The following is a 24,815-nucleotide window of genomic DNA, read 5'->3' on the forward strand; positions in this document are numbered from 1 at the left end:
TAGAGGTTCTCCATGAGAGCTCTGTCCCTGCAGCAAACTTCTGCCTGGACATCCAGCCATTTCTATACATCCTCCGAAATCTATGCAAAGGTTCCCAAACCTGAATTTTTGCTCTCTGCATACACTCAGGCCCAACATCATGTGGAAGTTGTCCAAGCTTGGAGCTTGTACCCTCTGAAACAATGGCCTGAGAGGTATGTTGGCCCCTTTAAGCCATGGCCTGGCCACAAGGCACCCAGTCTCAAGACTGCTCAAAGTAGCAAGACCCTGGGCCCTGCCCAAGAAAGCATCTTTCCGTCCTAGGCCTCTGGGCCTGTGATGGGAGTGACTGCCATTAAGATATCTGAAATGTTCTGGAGACATTTTGTCCCCATTGTCTTGGAGATTAACATTTGGCTCCTGGTTACTTAGGCAAATTTCTGCAGCCAGCTTGAATTTCTCCCCAGAAAATGGGTTTTTATTTTCTACAACATGGTCAGGTTGCACATTTTCCATACTTTTATGCTTTTCTTCCCTTTTAAAGATAAACTCCCATTTCAGACTGTCTCTTTGTGAATGTATATGACTGTACACTCAGAAAAAGTCAGATAACCCCTTGAACACTTTGCTGCTCAGAAATTTATTTTGGCAGATACCCTACATCATCTCTCTCAATCTCAAAGTTTCACAGATTTCTCAGGCGAGGGCAAAATACTGCCAGTCTCTTTGCTAAACTGTAGCAAAAGTGACCTTTACTCTGGTTCCTGATAAGTTCCTCATCTCCATCTGAGACCACCTCAGCCTGGACTTTATTGTCCATATCACTATCAGCATTTTGGTCAAAACCATTCAACAAGTCTCTAGGAAGTACCAAACTTTCCCACATCATCCTTTCTTCTCCTGAGCCTTCCCGATTATTTAAAGCTCTGCCTGTTTCCCAGTTCCAAAGTTGCTTCCACGTTTTCAGGTATCTTTAAAGGAGTATACCACTATCCCAGTACCAATTTTCTGTGTTAGTACATTTTCAACTGCTATAAAGAACTACAGGAGACTGGGTAATTTATAAACAAAAGGCGTTTAATTGACTCATGGTTCTGTATGGCTGGGGAGGCCTCAGAAAACTTACAATCATGGCTGAAGGCCAAGGGGAAGCAAGGCATGTCTTACATGGTGATAGGAGAGAGAGTGGGAGAAAGGGAAAGTGCTACACTTTTAAAGCATCAGATCTCATGATAATTCACTCACTATCATGAGAACAACATGAAGGAAACTGTCCCTATGATTCAATCACCTCCCACTGGGTCCCTCCCTCGGCAAATGGAGATTGGAGCTCAAGATAAGATTTGAATGGGGACACAAAGCCAAAGTATATCAGAAGGCTATCCAAATCTGTTCTCCCAAGAGCTGTCAGAGAAGAGGAGGTGTTGACTACCTAGCTTATTCACAAAGAAAGAAGAGGTAACAGCACTACATTCAGAGGTAAGTTCATTCTAGACAGAGGATGCATTCATGTGTTTTGCATCACTATAAAGGAATACCTGTGACTGAGTAATCTATAAAGCAAAGAGGTTTGATTGGCTCACAGTTCTGTAAGCAGTACAGGAATCATGGCATTGGCATCTGCTCAGCTTCTGGTAAGGGCTCAAGAAGCTCTCGATCATGGTGGAAGGCAAGCGGGGAGCCAGTGTATCACATGGCAAGAAAGGGTGCGAGAGAGAAGGGGGAGGTCTTATACTCTTTTAAACAACCAGATCTCACATATTCTGATTGATAACTCACTCATCACCAAGAGGAGGGCACCAAGCCATTCAGGAGGCATCTGTCTCCACGATCTAATATCTCCCACTAGGCCCCACCTCCAACACTGGCGATCACATTCCAACATGAGATTCAGAGGGGACAAATATCCAAACTACATCATAGAAGATGACATGAGCAATCCTATAGATGTCAAATATGGAAGTATGTATGAGTGCTGAGATGCTGTGGCCAAAATTAGTCAAGGAAATAAACATAAACTTCAATCCAGGAAGCAGCTGGAATTGTGGTGGCTGAATTGGCAGACAGTAAATCAAGGCATAAATTTGTGCTAAGGAACTGAAAATTTGTCTATGGGAGGCATTAGCTTTTTTTCTTTTAATCATTTAGGAACTCTGGGAAGAATGGTTTAAGAGCTCACAGGACTGTGAGCAGTGGGATGACCATGAAGATTGTCTCAGTCCAAATGAAGTTCTTGTTTGGGGCAGTGATAGCAAGGTGAAGAGGATTTGACAGATTTTGAAGGTACTTCAGAGGATAGCTCAACAGCATTTAGAGTTGGAATTTATAAGAACGGGGAAAAGGGGCTACAGTTTAGAATTATTATCTTGCTTTGTTTAATTTCTGTGTCTTTTTTTACCCTGATTTTATCACTACACATTGTATACATGTATCAAAATATCACATGCATACTATAAATATGTACAATTACTATGCATCAATAAAAAAATTTTATGTATTTTTATTGAGGTATGATTATACTTAGTAAAATACTGAGATTTCAAGAATAATATTAATAAGTTTTGAAAAATATACATATCTGCGTAACCTACATGCTAATCAAGAAATAGTACATCTCCAGCTCCTCAGAAAGTCCCCTTCTATCCCTTTTCTGCCAATCTCTCACCTCCTATATGGAGTCACAGTTTTGATTTCTATCTCCTTGAGTTAGTTTGGTTTATTCTTTAATGTTTTCATGTGTGTCTAGCTGCTTTGTCTCAGCATGCTTTTGAGATTAATTCCTGTTGCTGAGTGTTCAAGTAGTTCATTTCTTTTTGTTGCTGAGTAGAATTCTACTGTATAAGTATACTACAATTTGTTATCCATTTTTCTGTTGATGGATATTTATGTTATTTACATATTTTTGTTGCTATTTGCTCTGAGACTTTCTCTTTTATTCATGGATATTTAGAAGTGTGTTTTTTAGTCTCCAAGTCTTCAGAGATTTTCCTTTTAAGTTTACCATATTTATTTCTAGTGTGATTCCATTGTATTCAAAAAAGACAATGATATCATTCCTTTTAAATTTGTTGAGCTTTGGTTTATGGGCCAATATTGTCTATCTCAGTATCTATTCCATGAGTACTTGAAAAAGTATGTTTTCTGTTGATGTTTAGTGGAGTATTCTATAACTGTTGATTGGACCTTTTGGTCAATAATTTTGAGTTCTTCTATGGTCTTGTTAATTTTCTGTTCAGTTTTTCTATCAGTTGGTAAGAGGGGGAAATGACATCTCCAACTATGATTATGGATTTCTCTATCTTTTTAGTTCTATTACTTTTAATGGTTTTTATAATTTTTTAATTGTAGTAAATATCTATCAATTTTTGCTTAATATATTTTGTACCTTTGTTGTTTGGCACAAATACATTTAAGATTGCCTTGTCTTGATAAATTTACTTTTTTCATTATATAAAATCCCTTCCTGACCATAGTAAATTTATTTGCTCTGAAGTTTCTTTATTTGATATCAATATAGCGACTCTTGCTTTTTTGATTAATATTTTATATATATACAAGAAACTACATATTAGATATGCATATATAATACATATTTCAATTCTATATTTAACTTATCTATGTCATTATATTTGAAGTGAATTTCTTATACACAGCATATAGTTCATTATGTTTTTAATTTTTATCAATTTATGTCTTTATACACTTAATGTAATTGCTGATATCTTAGGATTTAATTGTACCATTTTATTTTTGTTCTGTTTTGTTTGTTCCACCTCCCTATGGGTAAGTCATTTGACCTGCTTTTTAATAAATCTCTTGGTATAGGCCTTTTCTGATATCATCCAATAGAGAGAGGTGCCTTGTTACTCCTGGGTGGCAACAGAAGTCTAGGCTCCACATGTGGTCTCTACTGCCCAACTGGGCTCAGGAATATAGAGGTGGTAGTTCACTACTGGCCAACAGAGATGAATTCTCAGCTCCCTACTTGGTCTTCTCTGAAATAACCACAACAGTGGTTTTGGAGTGTCTCAGTACAACCCTGTGATGGTGGAAGTCTAGGGTCTCATATGGTTTTGCTTTCATGAAGGAGGGGAACAAATTATGTTTTAATATTAGACTAAAAGTTGTATACAAAGCTACGCTGCCCCTTTCTGGTCCTTTAATTAAAGAGAGCAGGTTTGACAGAGCTTTTGTGGTTTCTGCCTGTTGACATTTCTGAGTTGTCAACTTATTCAACTCTATGTCTGAGATCTCTAAGACAAAAAGAAAACCCAAGGGAATTAACAACTGTGTCCCTAGCCAGCCTCTCTTCCCTCTACATTTCAGAACCTTCTTGTGTTTGTTTTCTTCTCTATATTTCATGCAGGGATTTTACTTGTACTTAGTTTTCTTGAAGCAGAACTATTTCATTCTTTTTTTATATTTTTCATCTCTTCTGAGACGTCCACAGACGTTTACTAATTCTTTACTAATTCTTTACACCTTTTCCTACATATTTATAAACCTTTTTGTAATAGTTGTTTTAAAGTCCTTGTCTGCTAGTCCCAATAACTAGATCATCCGGAGATTGAACTTGTTAATTTTATTCTTGATTGTGTATCACATTACTTGCTTCTTCGTAGTTTCTATGCTTTAAAAAATTGCATTGAATATTTTATACAGGAGAACAATGATGATGCAGGTATAGTAATTTGTGTTTTGTTCCCCAGAGAGAGTGTGCTCATTTTTATATCTTGCACCTAAGCTGATGAGCCAAGAGTCTAGCTCATGTGGGACTGAGCCATAACACTAGGAAGAGTGAACTTACTTTCATTTAACCCAACTCTTAACACCCCACACTGCTACTGCTGCTTGACCTTAGCACTGTTTTAGGCTGCAGTCAGGGGTTTTATTGAGCCAAAGTATTACCTTCAGATGAAACAGTTCCAAACATTGAGAAATTGCATGAGGATTTCCACACTATTTCTCCTGTTCAGTCCCAACTTTACTGCCTTTTTCTCAGCAACATTGAGATAAGTTAGAGTTATAATACCAAGCAAAATATTGTCACATTTTATGATAATGTAGACTTTAATATTTGCCACCTGCTGCTGCCATCAACAATAGCTTGGATGACCTCTTTTAGACCTGGAAGAGTGACTCTGTTTTTGGCATGCTTTCTCATCCATCTGTCAAAGACATGAAATTTGTTCCCAGTTGTGCTGTGAAGGGAGTATATGTCTGAAAATCTGTTCAGAAGACTTTTTTCAACAGAGTGAAGGTCCTCTGGGGATTTTACATATTAATAATTAATGGTTTATTTTACTTTTTTATTTTATTCATTCTTTATATACATATATAATAAACTCTATAATAAACATATATATATGTCAGTATGTCTATGGGACAAGTTTTACAAGATTCTCTTGTAAAAATTGAAAATGCTTTGTATTTGTTGGGATAATAGTTATTTAAGAAAATTAGATTTAAAAAATATGTGCATTATGTGTGTGTTATATGTATATTAATATACATTATTAATATACATTATAATATAATATATAATATATATTATATAATATAATATATAATATAATATATTATATATTAATATACATATTAATTTGCTTGTTAGGAGCCAGTTTTGAGCCAAAATGTTGAATTTGAAGTTCCTGAGTCTTCCAGGTAGAAGAAAACACCTCACACAAGTGCCATCCCAATGTGAAGCCAAGTACAGGTATGAGAAGTGGTGAAAGAGTTCCTTTGGAGAGCTGGAAACAAGGCTGTGAGTTAGTGGATATTTTTAAATGTCTTTTTTTCTTAATGGGAGGTGCTCCATAATATTGCCAAAATTACTACACCACAAATAAAACTTACATTTTTTTCAAAAAAAAATCTACTACATCTATTTCAAAACACTTACAAACTTTATCTTCTTGAAGAATCTCTCCTTTCCACTTTTCACCAGTTGTTTCCTCTTGTCTAGTGCTAATACCTCTCTAAGTTCCCTAGATGTCTTACTGACTTTCTCCTTTAGTGACCAGGTTGCAACAGTTTCCTCTTCTACTCTCTCTCTCTTTAGCATTTTAAAAATCTCATCCCTTTCTGGTTATTTTCCATAATCCTTATTTCTCATTCTCAAATCAAAAAATGTTTTCAATTTTTTCATCTAGAAAAGAAACAAGTGAGTTTCCCCTTCAGGTCATGACTAAGTTTCTGTCAGACCAACTCTTAAGTACATAAAAATAATGAACACTGGATAAAATACATAAAACAACTACCTGTATGCACTGAAGAATATAAGGAGATTAACATTTAGAAGAAGGGAAGAGCAAAGGGGAAGTTTTCTATATTTTTAGATCTTTTTTTTTTTTTTTTTTTACAGCTTTTCACCAGAGGACAGACTAAATCAAGTTGGCCACAATGGAGTGTAGGAACTTTGATATAAAAACTTATATTTTACTAGCACAGAGAGTTTGAAGACAGATTGCAATGCAAATATAGATACTAGAAGTTGAGATGTGAATCTGAAAAATGAGAGGTCAAGGAAGGAGGAGTCCAAATTCTGTACATAAGCTCCGCCTCACTCTCTTAACTACCTGTGTGCAGGGGAAAAAAAAGTGAACTTACATTTGACATTCTGTTCATTGCAGATGGCAGGGGCAGTTTCCAATTTTAGCTCTTCCAAATTAATTGCCTGCTTAAGGGAAAAAAAAAAAGAAGCTATTATTCTTTGGCAGAACACGACAGAATGTAGACGCTAAAAGGCATTATTCATGGTATACAAGATACAATCACAAATTACTCAAAAATACAAGAAACTGGAAATCATAAATGATCCTCAAAAAAAAAAAAAATCAATGAAGACCAATGCCAAATGACCCTGATGTTGACACTAGCAGATAAGAATTTTAAGGTGACCATTATAACCACGCTCAATAGGATGAGAAAAAAATGGATTTTTTGTGTGTGTGTGGTGAGTAAAACAGACAATACATCTCAGAAATGAAAACGGAACTATGAAAATGCAAATTTAAAAACTGACAGAAAATACCAGAGATTTTTTTTTTTTAAGTCATTCAGCAGACTTAATAGTAGAATGAAGATACTAGAGGAAAAAGTGAACTAGAAAAATCAATCGACAGAAATTATGTAACATTTAAAGTAAAAATAAATATTGAAAAAAATTTAATAGAGCATTGGAGACATGTGGAACAATATTAAAAGGTCAAATATATATGTAGAGTCCCAGAAAGAGAATATAGGATGTGAGATAGAAAAAAAATATTGAAGAAATAATGTCTGACAATTTTACTGATTTCTGAAACATGTAGATGTACTAATTCAATAAGATCATCAAGCCCAAAGCAAAACAAATATAAAGAAAATCATAAGTGTGATGGTCATTTCAAAGTGCTAAATACCAACGATAAAGCACATATCTTTAAACTAATCTGATAAAACTTACTTGAGTGGAAACAACTTGAATTTGGCTGACTTCTCCTCAGAAGGAATGAAGGACAGAAGACAGGAGGCAATATCCTAATGGTGCTAGGGGAAAACAAAAACAACAATAAACATTCAATCTAGCATTTTCTATCAAGAACAAATAACCTTAAAATAACAGCAAAATAAATATATTTTCAGATTAAAAATCTAAGAATGTTCACCAAAGACCGACTTGTATTATTACAAATTCTAAAAGCCTTGACCCTCACAAAGAAATGAAAGAGTATTGAAAATGGCAAGTATCTTGGTAAAATTAAGGATAATTTGTCCTCCCAATCAACTTTTTTGGCTGATTTAAAGCAAAACTTATAATCTTTTGGGGATTATATGTTCTCAATAATGTATATGACAACTGTAGTATAAAGGGTAGGGGAATTAAATGAATTATAAAATTGCAAGATTTCTACATTACAGATGAAGTACATGAATTCATGACCTGGTGGGCGTCAGACTGTCATTACTCTCTCAGGTATTCACCCAAGAGAAATGAAAGCATAAGTCCACACAAAGGCTTGTAACCTGAATGTTTGCAACAGCTTTATTTGCAGTAGCCCCCAAATGGAAACAAGTCAAATATCTATCAAAAGGTGAATCAATAAACAAATTATATCATATCCATAAAATGAAATTGAATTCAATATAGTAAGAAAGTACTCATTTGAATAGATTCAAAAGTAAAAATTCTTGTGAACAAGGCATCCAAGAAATTTTCTTAATGTAAAAAGGTCATCGTCAAAAATCCTACGGCTATAATCGTACTTAGTGATGAGATAGTGTAGGCTTTTCCTTGATGATCAGGAACAAGGCAAAGAAGCTCACTCTTAACAATTCTAATTAACATGATACTAGAGTTTGCCTAAATGTCGTAATAAGGCAAGACACAGAAATTAGAATCAGAAAGACTGAGAAGAAAAATTTAAGAAGGTCTCTATTGGTAGTTTCAACATTATTTATGTAAAATGTATAAGATTTTTATAAAATAACCACTAGAATTAATACACTAACTTATGAAGTTTATAGAATAAAAGTCTAATGAGCCAAGATTAATTTTATTTAATATATTTTAACACAGAACTTGGAAATAAAAGTGTTTAAATATTTAATTTCCAGAAGTGTCAAAAAATTAATATGTGATATTCAAGACTATACTGAAAACCTGCAAAGTTTGTGGAGAAAAATAAGGAAGATCTAAATAGCAAGATGCATCCTATTTATGAATTGAAAATCTGTGCATTGTTAATATCAATTCTCCCCACATTGATCTATACATTTAAACTTTGGTGATTATAACCATAGTAGGCTTTTTTCTTTATAAATTGACTATTTGAGTCTAATATTCATATAAAAATGCAAATGGTTTATTTCCAAAGCAGTCATGAAAAACAATAGTTTGAGGACTCCTGCTATCTGACTTTCAGACTTGTGTAAAGAAGACAGTATGTTACTTTCAAAGGATAAATAAATGTATCAATGTAACATAATAGTCTAGAAAGTACAGAATTAGTCACTCATGTGTACAGTCTTTGATTTTTAACAAAGCTTCCAAAGAAATCCAGTGGAGAGGAATGTATGTTTACCAAATGTTGCTAGAATACAAGCAGATGTCAATACAGAAAACAATGATAATTGACCACCACCTCATTTCATACACAAATATTAATTTGAGATTAATCATAGACCAAAAGATATAAGCTATAATTATTAAGTTTTTGAGAAAAAATGTCACAGGAGAGTATCTTCACACCAAGGGATACACAGATGTTTCTTTTTTCCCTCTCTTTCTTTTTTTTTTTTTTTTTTGAGACGGACTCTCGCTCTGTCACCAGGCTGGAGTACAGTGGCAAAATCTTGGCTCACTGCAACCTCCGCCTTCCAGGTTCGAGCTTTTCTCCTGCCTCAGCCTCCCGAGTAGCTGGGACTATAGGTGTGTGCCATCACACTAGGCTAATTTTTGTATTTTTAGTAGTGATGGGGTTTCACCATGTTGGCAAGGATGGTCTCGATCTCTTGACCTTGTGATCCACCCACCTCAGACTACCAAAGTGCTGGGATTACAGGCGTGAAGATGTTTCTTAAACACAGAAAACAATAAGCATAAAAGAGCAAAAAAGATCAAAATCAAAATCAATAATTCCTACTCATAAAAATAGATAAGTAAGAAAAGTAAATAAGTAGCCACAAACTGGCAGAAAATATTTGCAAAATATATATTTAACAAAGAACTAATATCCAGGATATTATCCAGGATAAGTCAATAATAAAAATATAAACAGCCAAATTTAAAATGGGTAAACATCTGAACAGATATTTGATAAAGAAATATATGTGACAGGGGCAAGGTATAGTGGATGTATCACACATATCACATAAAGTATCTACCATATCAGCACTTTGGGAGGCTGAGGCAGTAGGATTCCATGAGAAAAGGAGTTTAAGGCTGCAATGAGCCATGATTATGCCACTGCCCTCGAGCATGGGCAACAGAGAGAGACCCTGTCTCTTTAAAAAAAAAAAAAAATTATGTGTTAGGCCAGTGAATACACAAAATCCATTCAATGTAATTAGTCATCAGAGGAATGCTATTTAAAACCATGAGATATGTGCCCAAAGAAACCCTCATAACAATGTAGATAGCACCTTTATTCATTCATAAGTGACAGAAACTAGAAACATTCTAGTTATTCATCAAACACATTGTGGTATATTCATTCAACGGATAACAATAAAAAGAAATGGACATATACGCAATAACTGGGATAAATCTCAAAAACTATAGGCTGAGTGAAAGAAGTCTTTACAAGAAGTCCGTAATGAAAACTGCTATTTGAATTCTAGAAGAGGTAAAACTAATGTTCCTTCTTACTGTTTCACAATTCCCTGCATAAGGTATACACTGCCTTAGCCAGGGAATTGTGAAGTAGTAAGAAGGAATTTTTTGTGATGATGATAATGCTCTTTATCTTGATAGAGATTTTAGTTGCATATCTATGTGCATTTATCACTACTCAATGCACAGCATATTTAAAATATTTTTACATTTTATTTTATATAAATTTTATCTAAAAAATTAAAAGAACCATAAGCAAATGTATGTTCTTTTCATTATATTCATGCTGAAGTATTTGGGGGGAAATGTACCAATGCCTTGCAAATTGCTGTAAAAAAAACATAAAAAAATATTGAATTAATAAATGGATAGACGGTTGTATGGGTATATGAATGTGGTAATACAGGTACAATAAAATATTAATTAAATAACAATTAACATGTGTTAGTGTTGGGTGTATGGGCTTTCACTGTAAAATTCTTTCTTTTTTTATATTTAAAGCTAGTTATAATAAAATATAGGGAGAAAACATACATATTTGACATAGGTAATACAAACCAACCTAAGGAAAGCACACAAACAAAAAATAATCCTCCGAAAACAATGTTCTTTTGCAGGATTTGCAGGTACTGGCCTACTTACTGCCTCCACTCTCATTTCACATTCTCTCTTCAATGCTTTACTTTTTTTTTCCCGTGTCATTTTATCGAAACTGCTGTCTTAAAAAAACCCTTTGCTACATGAAAGGGTTATGAATTAATATTTAAATGATTTGATATGTATACTTACTTCCTTTAGGATCCCATAATTTCACATTCATTAGGTTTATCCCCAGCTTTTTTGTTTGTTTTTCTTTGTTTTTTGAGACAGAGTCTCACTCTGTTACCAGGCTGGAGTGCACTGGCGCTATCTCAGCCCCCTGCAACCACTGCCTCCTGGGTTCAACAATTCTCCTGCCTCAGCTCTCAAGTAACTGGGACTACAGGTGCACCCCATGATGCCCAGACAATTTTTGTATTTTTAGTAGAGATGGGGTTTCACCATGTTAGCCAGGATGGTCTCAATCTTTTGACCTCATGATCTGTCTGCCTCAGCCTCCCAAAATGCTGGAATTACAGGCATAAGCCACTGTGCCTGACCCCCAACTTCTTTCATATTCATTCTTGGTCATCTCTTTGACCTTCTTTGTCTACAATTATTCCAAATAGAATGATGATTCTCAACATGCTTCTTACTTCTGCAACTGGCCTTAGGTACCTCATGCACTCACGTGCCTTTAGTGAAAGAATACACCTCAAACTAAATTTTTAGCTCATAACTCTGCAGAGAGCCCAAACTGGATTATCCAATTGCCTGTTGGATATCTACACTGAATTATTCATACACAGCTTAATCTAAAGATGTACGAAATAATTATTTGTTTCCAAACATGTTCCTGTATATTTCTTATATTAGTGATTAATTATAATATTTACCACACTGGCCAAAGTCTAAATTAAAAATTCACCATTATTTTTTCCTCCACATTCCCAAACACAATTACTGAGTTTGACTTTTTTTTCTGTTCCTTTTATATCTTACAGCTCTATTTTTCTCTAATACTACCATCTTTGTATTAGTCAAGCACATTTTAAGTCTTGCCTAGATAGTTCAAGTCTTCTAAATAATGTTATTATTTCAGATGTTGTCTTTCTTCAGTTCAATCTCAATACTGAAGCCGTGATCATTCTGATATGGATCTCTGATTTTATTTTAATCTTGTTAAAAATTACATAGTGCTACCTCATTGCCTTCAGGATTATACAGAGATTAAATCTTGCTTCTCAGCCTGCCATGTAAGACTTACTATTATCTTTTCTCTCTTTACATCTTGAATGCCATATCTTTATACTTACCCATTGTAATAGGCTACTAACGCCCTCCCCTTGAAAAGTTGTCCATACCCTAATTCCCAGAACCTGTGAATATATTATATTACATGGCAAAAGGGACTTTACAGATTATTAAGTTTACAAACTTTGGGATAGGGATAATATCTTCTATTATTTAGATGGGTACCACCTATTTATATGAGCTTTTCAATGCAGACACTTTACTCGTTGAAGTCGGAGAGATAAGGCTGAAAAGAAAGCAAGAGAGATGAGGTGGGAGAAGGACTTGACCCCACCTCATCTCTCTTGCTTTGAAGATTAATGGGCCTTGAGCCATGGAATACAAGTAGGCCCTAGAAGGCGGAAGTAACCTTGAATTCACAACCAGTAAAGAAATGGATCCTTCAGTACTGATTGTACATTAGTGCAGTCTCAAGAAATTGAATTCTGTCAACAACTTACACAAGTCTGGAAGCTGATTCTCAACAAAGCCTCTAGTGCAGCCCTACTGCCATTTTGATTTTAATCCCAAGAGAACTGTGCCAGGCTTCTGACCAACAAACTGTGTGATAATAAATTTGTATTGTTTCATGTACAATCAATTGAACTTTGACAAAGATGACAAAAATAAACAGTGAGGAAAGGACATTCTATTCAATAACTGGTGCTGGGAAAACTGGCTAGCCACTTGCGGAAGAGTGAAACTGGACACCTACCTCACACCATACACAAAAGTTAACTTGAGGTTGATTAAACAGTTAAATGTAAGACATAAAACTATAAAAACTCTAGAAGAAAGTCTAGAAAAAACTGTATTAGGTATTGACATAAGCAAATAATTTATGGCTAGGACCTCCAAAGCAATTGCAAGAAAAACAAAAACGGACAAATGTGAGTAAAGAGATTCTTCACAGCAAAATAAACAATCAACAAAGCAATGGACAACCTAAAGAATGGGAGTTAATATTTGCAAACTGTGCATCCTACAAAGAACTAATATCCAGAATCTATAAGGAACTTAAATCAACAAGAAAAAAAAAAAAGCAAACAAATCTATTAAAAAATTGGCAAATGACATAAACAGACACCTCTCAAAAGAAAACTTACAACAGAAATCAAACATGAAAAATATTCAGAATCACTTATCATCAGAGAAATGCAAGTTAAAACCACAATGAGATACCATCTCACAAAAGTTGGAATGTCTACTACAAAATTATGAAACACATATTGGCAAAGATTCAGAGAAAAGGGAACACTTACATACTGTTGGTGGGAATGTAAATTAGTTCAGCCTCTGTGGAAAACCATATGAAGATTTCTCAAATGACAAAAAATGGAACTGCCATTGGCCTCGCAATTCTACCACTGGGTGTCTACTCAGAGGAAAAGAAATCATTTTGTTAAAAAGGCACCTGCACTCATGTGTTTATTGCAGCACCATTCACAATAGCAAAGACATGGAATCAACCCAGGTGCTCATCAATGGTGGATTGGATAAAGAAAATGTGGTATACATATACCATTAAATGCTATGCAGCTACGAAAAGGAATGAAATAATGTCCTTTGCAGCAACATGGATGTAGCTGGAGGCCATTATCCCAAGTGAATTAATTCAGAGAAAGAAAGTCAAATTCTGCATGTTCTCAGCTGTAAGTGGGAGCAAAACAATGGATACACATGGATATAAGAATGAAAAATATAGACACTGGTGGCTCCAATAGTGGGGATGATGGAGGGGTACAAGGGTTAAATAAACTACCTATTGAGTACTATGTTCACTATTTGGGTGATGGGTTCACTAGAATCCCAAACCTCAGCATCACTCAATATACCCATGTAACAAACTTGTACATGTGCCCCTTGAATCTAAAATAAAATAACAATTTTTAAAAATTGTGTTTTTTAAGCTACTAAGTTTGAGGCAATTAGTCATATCAGCAATGGAAAACTGATACAATCATATTGAACTATAAACTTCAGCATTGCAAGAACCTTCTATACTTTTTTTTGTCTCCAGAGGTTTTCATATGCTTTTCTCTCTGCTTGGAACACCCTTTCTTCCTCGATTCCTATCTCCAACATTCCTGTATATTATTTTCTAATGACATTTACAGTCTCTTTTTAATCTCCTATTTTTGACAGAATTATTTCATTTCTATGAACCTTTCTAAAATCTGGGCTTTTCTCCACCAGAGAATTTGTCATATAATATTAAAACTTTCCATATTCCTGCCTTTTTCTGAAGCTAATTGAGCTAGGAATTGTGTGTCATTTATTACATTACCTCTTTTATTAATCATAACATCTGGCATATTACAGGCTCTTAGAAAATATTTTTTGAAGGAATAAAAGCCAATGCAAAGTAAATACATTAACTCAATTTGTTTAGATATTTAGTATTTGATAAATTGCATACATGCCTTGAGATTACTAAAAGCAATCACTCTATCTGATCAAACAGAAAATAAGGGGGATATGTTTACATAGGACATTCTTCCATTTCTCTGTCTATCCAATTATCCAGCCAAAGTTTGTCAGTCTTGTTATTCTAGTCTCAAGGTTGCTATCACTTACAATTAAGCTGTTTTTAGTTTTTAGAGATTTTTGTGTATTTCATTCAGATATTTTACCATCTCTCATATTATCATTACAAGTCTGTGTCAACTGAATGACTATTTTGCCTTTTGGAGATGTACCTATTTGCAAATTTGTTTGTGTAAAAGATGTGCTGGTATCATATAATTTAGCTCTTTACCTTCTCAACCACAACTATCTATATAAACATGAAAGGAAAGGCCCCATTTTATAGGAGTGACATACTGAAAGATATTAGCTTGAAATAAAAGGCTGTCCAATTAGAAGTACTAATCTTTTCTGTGTTAGCTGCAATTAATTCTAATATCATGAAGCCATCCAATAAATTCAAAGAAACAGCCTAAAATGGATATTCGAGAGAATCATTGTTTTTTGTTTTATTTTTCTAACTTAAAGGTGACCTTTGAATGTGTTCTCCCTTACTTTTAGAAAGAAGAGATGGATTGAATATAAGAAAATGCAACAGTTTACAAAACCCCATAGTCAGTCCTGTGATACATTTGTACGTGTTCAATAATTTTCATGAATGTTGTTGGGCCTACCAGAAATAACTAAACTATTTAGAGAGGGGAGCTCTAGTTTTTATATAGAACATGTTCCGATCTGTCATAGCCAAATGGTCAGGAATTCAGATGGTTTTGTGGGTCATGTTTCTATTTATCGGCAAAATTTTATATGTATGTGTATGTTTTAAGGAGAAGAAATTCAGAGCTTTTACTAAGTTCTCAGAAGATACAGGGTCTGAAAAAAATTAAGTACTACTAAATTTAAAACCACTTGAAAAAATATATAGCCCTAAGCCTACTCAATGAATTGATACACCAGTATAAATTTTTTAAAATATAAATTTATATAATGGTCTTGAATATAATGAAACTCATAGTTATTTCTTATGTGTTGAATAAAACAAATATTGAGTAGAATTTCTTAGACTTTCTTTTTCCTCTTATTGTCTTTACTCTTCAAGATAATTAGCAACCTAATCTTCTCCTAAAATATAAAATGATGTTCTCTTGCCACTTTTTGCCACATAAGCATCTTTGTAATGACTTTCAAAGGTAAAGAAGAATATTAGAAAATAAATTTTTGTTACAGTGGTAAAAATTTCAGTGACGCTTTGACCTAAATCAGGGACTCGGTGCTTCCAGACATCATAAATTATCATTGAGAAGGCCTTCACAGAACTGAACTTCGTTTACTGCTTTCATTGGCCATATGAAATACAGGTGTCCTATCAGTGACTACCACAAAGTAACAGGGAATACTCTTAACCTTTTAATGTGGTCTGTTTCAATATGTAGCAAAATAGAATAGAATACACATTAAGGTAAGTGGATTATAAAAGTAGGTGCTCAGATTTTGGCAATTTAAAATTGCAAAAATGTCTCAACAGAACCCTTAAATCATAATTATTCACCCAGGACATTCCTTGGTAATAACCAACAAAACAGTTTTGTGATAGAAGAAAAAATCTTGAGACCTATTGAGCATTGGGGTGACTACAGTCAATAATAATGGACTGTACATTTCAAAATAACAAAAAAAGCAAATTTCAGAAGTCTTGCCATAAAAATGATAGGTATATAAATTGATGGATTGGCTAATTAGCTTGTTTTAATTAGTCCACATTGTGTACTTATATCAGAACATGCAATGAACCCCTAAATGTATACTAAAGTATAACTTGTTTATCAAAAATAATATTGAGAAACAAATTAGAAAATATATCTTTTTTCTGACTATATATTCCATTACAAATATTTTAATTACAATCTAAAATTAAATAAACTTTTTTAGAAAAGATGAGAATCTACAATTCTACAAATCCTCTTCTCCTATTTCTTCATCATGAATATCATTATGATCAAACTCTTGCTAGCTTTTTATTGATTGCATAACAATTTCTAAGACCTTTACTGGTCACACTCATGCATTATGTCATTGAGTTTTCTTAAGAATCCAGGGGTTCTTAAGATAATGATTTCCATTTTCAAATGTGAGTAAACAGAAGGCTTAAAGAGATTTATTAATTTGTTTAACAAAAAATATTGCTGTAATCCCAGCACTTTGGAAGGCCGAGACGGGTGGATCACGAGGTCAGGAGATCGAGACCATCCTGGCTAACACGGTGAAACCCCGTCTCTACTAAAAAATACAAAAAACTAGCCGGGCGAGGTGGCGGGCGCCTGTAGTCCCAGCTACTCGGGAGGCAGAGGCAGGAGAATGGCGTGAACCCGGGAGGCGGAGCTTGCAGTGAGCTGAGATCCGGCCACTGCACTCCAGCCTGGGCGACAGAGCGAGACTCCGTCTCGGAAAAAAAATAAAAATAAAAATAAAAATAAAAAAATAAAAAATATTGATAAAGAAGGATCCATGTCCAAACATAATTAGATCCCATGTTCACAATATAACGGTTAATTCAGAATTATTTTTCTCAAGGATTCTTCAGTCTGTTAAATTAGAACTTCTAGATATATCAAAAGAAGGTCACTAACTATACTGACCTTTCAGCCATCAACCAGATTTTTAAACGACTTAACATACTGGTTAAATATTTATCCACATAGCTAAGGAAGAGAACTATGAAAACATGGCTCCTATACGTTGCAAAAGTGAATGCCTGCAGACCTTGAAGATTTTGCCCAAACACATGGATGATGATGATGTCATTGGAATGGAAGTCAGTCTCTGCATTGTCCTGCATACTACCTAGCACAGTAAGAATAGCTTGAGGACAACAGTACACCATTTATAACGCATTAGTCAAGGAAGCTATGTGTGTAGAAAAGTTTGTCCAGAGAAAAACTATACAGTTATAAATACTGAGCCATAAAGTTCAGATAGAGTGGAGGTAAAAAAGTAATGATTGATTTTAAAGATAAAATACAGTAAGGAGGCATAAGTTGTAACTGTGTCCACCATTTCTATTTGATTTTGGAGTGGTCTTTTTGGGTGCCCAGGATGAATTTCAGAAAAATTGTGACATCTTGAAAATACATTTGATTCATAATTTTTCACTGCTGAGAGTAATTCACTGAATGGGAAGCCTGAATTGAGGATAAGCCAGAAACTTAGAGGAATTTGGCAATTTAAGTGCAAAACTAATCAGAAAGAAGAAAAGAACAAAATTTTGGCACACAATGTACTTCTCACAAGGAAAATCTGGCCTTGTAGCAAGGAAGGCTAAACACAAACACAAGTCCCCCCTCGCAAACCTCCCCTACTCCCTGCCAAAAGGAATGAAAGTTAAGGAGGCCTTAAAACTTACCAAATTTCCATTTGTATTCTTTCATTTGCTATGAGTCAGCAGAATTTGAAAACACCATCAAAGTTGGCATCAAGGGGCCAGGCTGACTCAATGGACCAGAAGATTGTGGTAGACTCAGTTGTCAAAGCAAAAATTGCACCACACAATGTTAAACAGGCAAGGGAGACTATTAAGGCTACTGTAAGAGTATGGAGAGGCTAATCTGAGCTCAACTTTGCTGAAACGAAAAGCAGGAGAGTTTTTCAGAACTGGGTTAAGGGATCTTAGGATATCTGTGTTTGCTCATTGGCATTGCTCAAAGGAAAAGTACTCTATCTTGAGAGGAGATAGTTTTATAATGTCTAGGAAGACATCCACTAAACTTAGGCTCCTACTGTCCCACAGAAAGGGAGAAAGGGGCTGTATCTTCCTTGACAATTACATTTCAAAAGAATGGCTCCTGGAAAAGGCACTTCTGCATTGTAAACCTAACCAAGGCTTTTAAAAGGATTTACATCACAAAGGGAAGAGAAACAAATTAATTGCAAATTTTCTAAAGTAAATGCTCTTAAAAAAATGTTGCCAGGAGATCAGAGGCTGGAATCAGAAAGAAGCTGGTCTTCAGTTGAGTCAAGCTGGGAGCAGTTTTAAGGTCCATCTTGGTCACAAGTAAGTTAGAAAAAATAAGTCATAATAAGAAAGCAAAAATCTCTTCTCAGCCTAATGTTAGGTGTGTTGCTCCTCTGTATTTTTTAAGTGTTGTATTTTGGTACTGAGCCCTAGGATCACTTTTCTTTTCTTAATACAGTTTCCTGAACCATATCATCAGTCTGCATAACTTTAATTGTTGTTTATCCGCTGACAATTTTCAAACTATGATATCTATAGTTTCAAAGGAAAATATGTTTGGCTCATAAATTCTAAATTGAGTACTTGTCTTTACTAGAAATATACACACACACAAACACACGTGTGCATGAACACATACATGGAACTCAGGCAAAAACACAAATGAACAAGCAAAACAAGAATTAAAAACAAATTAAAATTAAAATAACCAAAGACCTAGGTGTTGCAATAGAAAACTGCTATAAATGCCATTATGGAAGAGTATACAGGTATCAGCATTTTTTAGAAGAGTAGATTTATTACAAAAAGTGACTTGAAGAGAGTAAAGTAGATCTAAATGTCCAGATTTTCCTAACAAAACTAAGCAGAAAGAAATCAGAGAAATAAATATAATGTACCAAAATTATAGTAAGCACAATTAGTGTTATTATTACAGCAAGTTTTTACAGAATTACAATTTTTACTTTATTGAAAAGCTAAAAGATCCCTTAAAGCAAAACTTAAAAGAAGATACAGAATTAACAAATCACTAAAATTGAGACACCATATAAACCATCTAGTACAATGCAGGATTGAAAAACAAAGGCATTTAAAAATCAGAAAGGGTAAAGAGACTACAGAATTTTACATTATATTTATATGTTACTGGTTTGAATCTCCTTTGTAAAGGCAAAGACATGAGACTGTTAAATTATAGGAGGCTGTTTTTTGGGGCAAAACTCCTACACTAGGCCCCAATGGACCAGACTCAAAAAGGCGTTACCTATACTCACCAAAGGGAAACTGAATTTTCATCTGTCCTTCAAAGGAATTAGCAGAGAGAGCGATAACAGCCTAATTTCTGAACAAGGCAGTTTCCATCTTTGATTAGCATAGTAAAGTGTCCTTTAAAAAAGATTTTTTAAATTTCAAAATAGTTTTATATTTATAGAAAAATTAAGAAGATTGTATGGAGTTTCCATATACCCCCACATTCAGTTTCCCCTACTAACAACATTTTGTGGTATATTTGTCACAATGAACTAATTTTAAAAATTGCTGATACAAAATATTTGTTCATATTTATAAGGCAAGTGTGATATCTTGTTACAATCATAAAATGTGTAATGATCGAGTGTATTTAGGATATCCGTCACCTTGATTATTGATCTCTGCATTGGGAACGTTTCAAGTTCTCTCTTCTAGCTACTTTGAAGTATACAATACATAGCCATATATAATATATTGTGGTTTACTGTACTTTTCTTACTCTGCTATCGAATGTTAGAGCTTATTCCTTCTATCTAATTGTATATTTGTACACACTGACCAACCTCTCTTAATCTCTCTTTTACCTTTCCCAGTCTCTGGCAACCATCATTTTACTCTCTACTTCCATAATGTGAGTCTTTTTAGCTACCACGTATGAGTGGGAACATGCAATATTTGTCTCTCTGTGCCATTATGTTATTTCACTTAACATAGTGACCTCCAGCTCCATTCCGGTTGCTGCAAATGACAGATTTTATTAATTTTTGGTGGCGAAATAATATTCTATTATTGTACACACACACACATATATATGTGACATATATTATATATAGGTGAGATATCTATATCTAAATAACTCTCTCTATATATATATATCTGTGAGCTATATATATATCTCTATAGCCCTATCTTTTTCTCTCTCTCTTTATATATATATAGATCTATATATCTGTGAGCTATGTAGATCTATAGAGAGCTATGTATATAGATATATAGGTAGCTATATAGACAGATTTAGATATATAGAGAGCTATATCTATATATCTGAGATATATATTTAGATATATCTCACATGTGTATGATATATATATATATCACATTTCTTTATCCATGCATCCACTGATAGAGGTTGATTCCATATCTTTGCTATTGTGAAGAGTGCTGCAATAAACATGGGGGTGCAGGTATTTTTTGATATACTGATTTACTTTCCTTTGGATACATGACCAATAATGAGATTACTGGATCATAGATACAATAATAGTTGGAAATTTGAACATCTCACCTCCAACAGATTATCTAGACAAAAAAAAAAAAAAAAAAATCGCCAAAGAAACTTTGGATTTAAACTACATTTTAGACCAAGTGGGCCTAACAGATGTTTATAGAACATTTCATTCAACAGCTGCAAATATACATTCTTCTCACCAGCACATGAAACATTCTGCAAGATAGATCATATGTTGGGTCACAAAACAAGTCTCAACAAATTTTCAAAAATAAAAGTCATAGCAAGTGTTTTCTCAGACCACAATGGAATAAAACTAGAAATCAAAACCAAGAGTAACTTTGGAAACTGGGCAAATACATGGAAATTAAGCAACATGCTCCTGAATGACCCATTGGATCAATAAAGAAATTAAGAAGGAATTTTTTTTAAATTCTTAAAACAAATGAAAATGAAAAAGCAACAAACCAAAACTTATGTGAAAAAGCAAAAACAGTACCAAGAGGGAAGTTTATAGCAATGAATGCTGACTTTAGAAAAGCACTTCTGTTTTAGTATGTAACCTGAAGTTAACCAATCACTTATCTTTCTATTTTTCTGTGTCCCTGCCTCTGCCTTTCAAAGAAAGTCAATTTGAAATGCCCAGTCTGCTTTTTGTTCTTTGTTTCTTCTTTCTTCAACCCCTTTTCTATCTATAAAACCATCCTCCTTTACTCAACTCATTGGAACACATATTTTATGGAATAAAATGTTGCCAGATTCTAAAATCACAATAAAACCAATTAATATCTTTAAACTAAATTGGTTGTTATTTTGTCTTTTGAAAAGTTAGATTTTTTAAAAAGTCCAAAATATACAACCCCAAAAAACTCAGAAAGATTAACCATATCAAGGAAGCACAAATCTGGGCAGGTGTTTTAGGCAAACAGAAATGGAGAAAATAGGTCCAGATTTAATATAAAGATAAACAGAAAAATGCATTACATGAGATAAAGTCAGTTTTTTAAATGCAGTTTATTCCACAATAGGTATACGATAAATATGATCCTTTTTATGCTAACATATGAAACAAGAATGACAGAATACAAGGGAAAATTGTCCAAAAAATAATGAGGTGCAATAGACCTGCAGAGTCCAATACAACAGCCACTACTTTTGTGTGACTATTTAATTTCTAACTGAAATTAATTAGTATTAAATACAATTAACTTCATTTATGTCCTAGATACATTTCAATCATTACGTAGCTACATATGACTAGTGAATGCAGTGTTGGCTAGTGCCCAAAGCTGTGTCCATCATTGCAGAAGTTTCTGTTGGACAACATTGCTATAAATATCTTTCTCACTCTCTGATATATCATACAGGAAAAATACAAATAGGATATAAAGGAAGTTCTTCAATTACTGTCATTAAATACATCTGGAGTACCAACTATACTGGCACAGGAGCTACAACTGTAAATAAAACAGACATCATCCTTGCTGATTCAAAATACCAAACATAAATATCTATCCTGAAACAACTAATAGATTGTCTTTTTCAGTACCATAGAGCATTCACTTTAAAAGTCATGTAGTCAAATATCTTATAAAATATTAATAAAATATAAAATGTACAAAGGCTACATATGACATTTTACTTTTCTGTAATAAAAAAACTAGTGACTTGAAAATGTAAAATTTTTATTAAACAACTCTAACAACAATGAAACAAATAAGTATATGACATAACACTTAGAGATTGATTATGGAAACCCTACATTAAAAAATGTCAGCTATGGACAAAGCAGTAATTAGTTTGTCAAATTCATGCACGATGAGCCAAATTCATAACAATATGTAAATTTGTTAATTTTAACCTTTAATTTATTTGAATTGGTAGTATGTTAGTAATAGGGTAATATTTCACATATAAAGATAAAATAAGAATGCTTCTATTAAGTTTTATTTTTCAGGCATCGCTGTATTTATTGTGCAGAACCCAGGACCCTCTCTGTTGTTAGTACCTTGTGTTTACATATGCAAGTAGGAATAAATGCTAATATGTATTTATATTTCTTTCATTAACACGCAAAGTAGCAAAGTAGCATACCATATACACTGTTTTCCCTTTGCTTTTCTTCATAACATACTCTGAATATCTTTCTGTATCATTCTAAGAAGAATCTTTCTTGGGCTACATAATTTCTTATCTGGGGAAATATGAGGTAATTTATTTAACCAATTTTCTGTTGGTGGGGACTTGAGATATTTTTCTTAATTGTTTTGAAATACTAAAAAATGCAATAGAAAATAACATTTTACATGTGTTACTTCTTATTCTTACAGATGTATCTGTAGAAAAACACAGCATTGGGATTGCTAGATCAAAGAGAAAAATGCATTTGTACTTTAGATAAAGACTCCAAATTGCCCTCCATATTTGTTAGTTTTATTACTAATTAAAAACAAAGAAAATAAACTTACTGTTTAACTTAAAATTAAAAAAAATCTAAGCAACAGAAAAAGACAGACAAAAACTCATAAAATAAGAGAATTGTTAAGTGAATTTTGTTATTAAATATAAAAAGGTGATTACCTTGTTCAATAAAACATGAAACAAATAAGATGATACACTGAAATATTTTTAAATAATAGAATATATAAAATCACTTATGATTGGATTTTAATTTTCCATTAAATATATGCTATTATGGGAAAACATATCATCAAATTAATTCAAGCAAAAATAGAAACCTGAACAGTAAAGTCTAAAGAATTTTTTTCAATTATAAAGTGATAGAACTCTTTGAAAAGAGAAATTGCGATAGCCTTCAAAATTGAAATGTAGTTGTCTATTGGTCCACTACTAAGGAATCTACTTGAAAATATACTTGCACAAGCATTCAAATATATATTTCAAATACATATCACTTCAACCTTTAAAAAAAATTTAGGACCCTACAAATTTGTATTTGATTTAAATAAATCATTACAAGTTTTAGGATATAATTTCCATGTGAGCATGGATCTTTGCTTTATTTTTAGTCATTTTTCTTCACAGTTTTATCAATACCACACAGACCAGTGCTTGCACATAGTTGTCTCTTAATAAATATTATTATTATTATTATTATTATTGGAGATGGAGTCTTGCTCTGTCATCCAGGCTGGAGTTCAGTGGCGGAATCTTGGCTCACTGCAACCTCTGCCTCCCAGGTTCAAGCAATTATCCTGTCTCAGCCTCCTCAATAGCTGGCATTACAGGCATGTGCCACTGCACTCGGCTAATTTTTGTATTTTAGTAGAGATGGGGTTTCACCATGTTGGCCAAGCTGGTCTTGAATTCCTGACCCAGGTGATCTGCCAACCTCGGCCTCCCAAAATTCTGGGATTACAGGCGTGAGCCACCATGTCCAGCCCTTAAATATTAAATGAACAAATGTGATGACATACTATACAATCATTAGAAATAATAAAGTAGGTGTTTAATAGTAAAATTTTAAAAATCAGCATATTTTATGTGATAAAGTCTGTTAACACATTTTTTTCACACATTTGCTAGTTTAAAGATGATTCTAAGTATACCAGAGGCAAAAGCCATAAACAAACGTTTTATTCTTCTGACTACATTAATTTGAAAAATTTCAAATAGCCAAAAATTTTTCATAAAATGTTATGAAATCCACAATAAAGTAAAAAATGCACCTAAGATTATGGATAAAAATTATTAATAGATTCAGATATCTTGAAAATCAGTAACCATTACTAAGCCAATATGCCAGTATTCAGTCTTATATATAGACAATTTAAAAGGAAAAAATACAAATGGAAAATAATTAGTGCCAAAACCTTCTCATTTCTCAATAACCAAATAAACACTACTCAATCAATTGATGCTTTAAGTTTGTGGATTTCAGCATCAGAGGCATGTTTGAATAACGGCTCTACTACCTTCAACTTAGACAAGTGTATTAAATTCTTTACTTTTACCCT

At 33.6% G+C, this 24,815-nt stretch overlaps 1 long non-coding RNA gene across 6 annotated transcripts in view; it reads right to left on the reverse strand.

Annotated features, from left to right (window-relative positions):
* The window catches only part of LOC103240529 (uncharacterized), a 377,357-nt gene that overhangs the window by 171,023 nt on the left and 181,519 nt on the right, over nucleotides 1-24,815 (reverse strand). For all 6 annotated transcript variants that reach the window (XR_012095030.1, XR_500017.3, XR_012095031.1 and 3 more), the window contains exons 3-4: nucleotides 7,427-7,509; nucleotides 6,589-6,658 (exon numbers count right to left, since the gene is read on the reverse strand). This is a non-coding gene — a long non-coding RNA (uncharacterized lncRNA). The remainder of the gene's footprint in view (nucleotides 1-6,588; nucleotides 6,659-7,426; nucleotides 7,510-24,815) is intronic.

Source organism: Chlorocebus sabaeus, chromosome 13 (genome assembly GCF_047675955.1).
Source record: "Chlorocebus sabaeus isolate Y175 chromosome 13, mChlSab1.0.hap1, whole genome shotgun sequence".
Classification (NCBI taxonomy): Eukaryota; Metazoa; Chordata; class Mammalia; order Primates; family Cercopithecidae; genus Chlorocebus; species Chlorocebus sabaeus.